Source organism: Trichosurus vulpecula, chromosome 9, assembly GCF_011100635.1.
Source record: "Trichosurus vulpecula isolate mTriVul1 chromosome 9, mTriVul1.pri, whole genome shotgun sequence".
NCBI lineage: Eukaryota > Metazoa > Chordata > Mammalia > Diprotodontia > Phalangeridae > Trichosurus > Trichosurus vulpecula.
Window position 1 is genome coordinate 30,590,784 of NC_050581.1, and position 4,810 is coordinate 30,595,593.

At 45.6% G+C, this 4,810-nt stretch overlaps 1 pseudogene; it reads left to right on the forward strand.

Annotated features, from left to right (window-relative positions):
• Window positions 1-1,158: 1,158 nt before the first annotated feature.
• Window positions 1,159-2,117, forward strand: LOC118831726 (annotated as a pseudogene).
• Window positions 2,118-4,810: the final 2,693 nt, after the last annotated feature.

Genomic DNA, 4,810 nt, shown 5'->3' on the forward strand with positions numbered 1-4,810 from the left:
CAAATAGGAAAGGAAGTACAAAAGCTCACTGAAGAAAATAATTCTTTAAAAATTAGAATTGGGCAAGTAGAAGCTCACGACTCCAGGAGACATCAAGAAACAAACAAAATCAAAAGAATGAAAAAAAATAGAAAAAATGTGGAGTGTCCCACTGGAAAAATAACTGACCTAGAAAAGATGGAGGAGAGATAATTTGAGAAATATTGGACTATCTGAAAACCATCATCAAAAAAAGATCCTAGATATCATGTTACAAGAAATTATCAAGGAAAATTGCCTGAATATTCAAGAACTAGAGGGTAAAATGAAAATTAAAAATATCTCACTGGTCACCTCCTGAAAGGGATCCTAAAGTGAAAATTCCCAGGAATATTATAGCCAAATTCCAGAGCTCCCAGGTCAAGGAGAAAATGCAATAGCAAACAGTCAGAATAAGATTTAGTGGCTTCTACATTAAAGCAGGGAAGGCAAAATGTCTAGGATTACAACCAAAAATCACCTACCCATCAAAATAGTGTAATTCTTTGAGGGAAAAATGGATATTTAATGAAATAAAGGACTTTCAAACACTCCTGATGAAAAGATCAGTGATGAATGGAGAATTTGACTTTCAAAAAGAAGACTCAAAAGAAACATAAAAAGCATTCAATAAAAAACTATTTACATCCTGTATGGGAAAATGATACATATAATTCCCAAGAAATTTACTATTATTAGGGCAGTTAATAGGACTTTACATAGAGCACATGAGTGTGTATTAATTTTGTTGAAATGACCTCTAAAAGTAAATGAAAGGAGGAGAAAGATGAATATCCTGGGGAAGGAAGAGGTAGAACGGAACGGGAAAATTTTTCTCATATAAAAGAGGCATATAAGGAAGAGCTTTTACAATGAAGGGCAAAACAAGTGGATGACAGGCAATCCTTGAACCTCGTTATTATCAGAACAGGTCAGGGTTGGGACGCTCTGCTTGGCTGGGGCTGCGAGAGCCGGAGCTGGGGTCAGGGCCAGAGAGAGCCCCAGGGAGACACTTCTGGGATGAAGTCCTGAGATTATGAGGCTCTGGCCTCCACCAACTGCTTACCTGTGGCTTCTTCATCCACAGTGGAACACTCTAGGCCCACCTCCTGCCATGTGGTCATCTACCTGCAGTGGGAGATGTCTGGAGACACCTGCCTGGCTGGCCTGTACCCAGCCTCAGGGTTTAAGCCCAAGCCAGAGGGCTTCAAGGTGGTGGGATGGGAAACAGGTACATCTAGCTCAATGTTGGGGGCTCCCCGTACTACATCACCATGCGGGTGCTCACCTGGCACAACACCATGCTCACAGGCATGTTCAGGGGGCAGATGGAGGTGCTGACTGACAAGGAAAGCTGGATCCTCAATGACAGATGTGGCAAGCACTTTGGCACCATTTTGAATTACCTCTGAGATGACACCATCACCCTCCCCCAGAACTGGCAGGAGATCAAGGAGCTGATGGCAGAAGCCAAATATTACCTCATCCAGGGCCTAGTGGACATGTGTCGGATGGCACTGTAGGATAAGAAAGACTCGTACCAGCCGGCGTGCAACATCCCCATCATCACGTCCCCGGAGAAGGAGGAGCAACTGACTGAAGCCTCCACTAAACCTGTGGTAAAGCCACTCTACAACCAGAGCAATAACAAATACTCTTACACCAGCAATTCTGATGACCACTTACTTAAAAACATTGAACTGTTTGACAAACTCTCTCTATGCTTCAACAGCTGAGTGCTCTTCATTAAGGACATCATTGGAGATGAAACCTGCTGTTGGTCCTTCTATGGCCAAGGCAGGAAGTTCGCCGAGGTGTGCTGCACCTCCATTGTCTATGCCACTGAGAAGAAGCAGATGAAAGTGGAGTTCCCAGAGCCCCGCATCTATGAGGAAACACTAAATGTTCTGCTCTATGAGACACTTCAAGTCCCTGACAACTCTTTGTTGGAGGCCACAAGCTGCAGCCAGATCCAGGCTTGTCCTGGTGAAAATGAGAAGGCCTCAGAATTACGAAAGCGAGTCTGCCGCATCCACGTCAAACGCTACAGCACCTACAATGATCAGCAACTCAGCCACCAGTCCACCCATCAGAACTGATGGTGCCTCAGGGCAGTGGGACCCAGACAGCCCATGTTCGCCTTCTCCCTGGTACACTCATTGGGCAAGCATACACCTCGACCCTCAGGGGTAGGACAGGGCCCCCAGAGAGGCTAAGGAGTGCAGGAGGAGGAAGGACCTTCCTCCTGCTTCCCTGCTCCACCCATGGAGACTGAGCCTTGCCCACCAATGGCATAGTTTGCCCTGTTCCACAACTGCCTGGTCCCCTGCCTTGATAGTCCTAGGGAATTGTTCTATAGGTCACAGCCTTGTAGCCTGGGGATCAAGCCCTCATTAAGGAGACCCTGAAGCTTTAGGTTTTGGTTCTTCCTTGTACCATTTGATGGAACTTCTTGTCTTTCACAAAAGTTTGGGGGCAGGGCACTGCTTCATGGCCTGTTCAAGTAGCGGCTGAGAATTCAGTTCTAGGGAAGGAGAAGCCCTGGGCAATCCCCTAGGAAATTGCCAATCACAGGTGATAAGCAGCAGATAATTTAAATTCCATGACTGAGCAGCCCCTTCAGAGAGGGGAAGCAGGGAGGAGACCCTAGCTCCCCTTGGTTCTCTTAGGTCATTAATGCAATTTCTTCAGAATACTTTGTATTCTTCTGCAAAAAGACATCAGCCCTGATCCGTTGAATTCTCACCAGAGAAACAAGGTTAATCTTCCATGTTTTCCTTCTTTTCAAACTTAATCCTGCCTCCTCTCCCAGGATCTAGTCCATGAGAGGAAAAGGAAGGAAAGGTCAGTCAGGTCTCAGTTTGGATTAAATGAGCAAGGTGGTTGGCCTATAGCTGTAAAAAGGGACAGCAGGGTTAGACTGCCCAATGCCTGGGAAATCTGAGAAAAGGTCAAATTCTCAGGCTGTAGTAGTAGTGAGTCCATCTGGAAAGTCTGGTGACTCGGCCCCACAAACATCCCTCAGCAAACTCAAGCTCAGAGGGCAGGCCTCTGACTTGGGTGGCATTGGTGGCTTCAGGCAGCAGGGGCCCCACTTTGGCCTTAGCTGAGCAATGCTACATGAAGAAAGAGCCCAAGTTCTTTTCACGCCTCTGTCTCCTTTGGCTGGATCATTTAGCTTATGGAATCTTCGCTGACTGGGCATGGGGAATTCAGACAGCTTCTCTTCGAGGCTGTAGGCCTCCCTTTCCCCACTTGCTTTGGCTTAACCCTCAGAAAGTCTTTTCAGAATTTTTTTCCAGAATAATGTACCTATTGTGAAAGAAGGCAATGCCTTCTTGCTCCCAGATGACAGGGGTTTCCAATCAGATCATTCCTCTCATCAATCCTTCCTGTCTATATCCTACTTCTCAAGTCAGTGGTGGCTCTAGGAAACCAAAGGGAGGATGATAAAAGGAAGGTGGCATTTGTTTCTTGGGTCATCTTACTCCCAGAATCTCAAATAGTACCTCCCTGGACTCCTGCTAATTCTCCTGCCTTCGTCAGGGCAAGACACCCCAATAGCTAGGATGTTGTTGGTGTCTTCCAGTTCTGCTGAGCCTTCGTCAGGGCAAGACACCCCAATAGCTAGGATGTTGTTGGTGTCTTCCAGTTCTGCTGAGCACTGTACATTTGGATCTTTTCGAGTCTGTCTGATTTCACTAGAGGCTAACACATTTCAGTCTTTCAGGTTGTCGGTGTTCCCACCCACTCCTTTAGACTTCAAGGTGAAAACCTTTTTTACATGAGGTAGAAGACTCTGTGCTGGGCTCCTAGACCATGTTCCTGAATAGGAAGCGATCTGCAGAGTTATAGAATCACCTCACCCTTTTCTCTAGCCTTTCTCATGTAGAACTGAAAGCAAGTTACTGGGCATTATCTTACGTTGCCCTGGCTAATACTACCAGAAAACATGGTCTGTTGACATGACCACTGCTGCTTTTACCAGAAGCACTATAGCTACAGGCAAAGTAGTTGGAGAATTTCCTTTAGAAGACACTAACTCCATATTCAGAAATTAGAGATCTATTTTTCAAGTGATCACTCATCTCTTAGCTGTGGGAACTTTGACTTCAGCACCCAGAGTGAATGAGAAACACAGGTCAGAGACAACCAGTCACTGCCTGGCTGTAGAACCTACGCCATGGCCCTCCCCCCCACCCCTACTCCAAGTGGCTTTGGTGTTGATGTTTTGTATCGCACTTTTGAAATGACTGTCCTATCTTTAAGCTGCTGTTTTAATTGGCTTTTAAATCTGAGCTGAATGACCTTCCCTGCCATATACCAAGGGGTCATAAAAGATTTGGGTGTGGTGGTGGTGGTACAAGCTTGGGGGCAGGGGGAGCTGATATTTACCACCCCCACCCCAAGACACTGGGCCTGAAGCTCCAGATTCCATTTGGGCAGTTTAATTGCAAACCAGCAACCAGCTAACAGATAGCTTGCAGTAGATTCTACTAATGTCTTGTACAATCAGGTTGCTTTCCGATCCAAGGGAAGTCTGTGGTTGATTTTCCCTTCTCTGCCTCAAAGGTCAGGTAGGCCTTTGGCTCAAAGAGGGCCTCACTTTTCTCACTAACCTTTTAAATGGCAATATTTCCACTCCCTGAATAGCACAAGCAATGGAAGCAAACACTAATTTTTAATAAAAATCTGTTACATTGTAAAATAAAAAAAGAACTGGTTCAAAGAAGAAAGAAGATGATAGATAGATAGACCTGCAGTTGTGTATAGAAACCTAATTTACTCAATA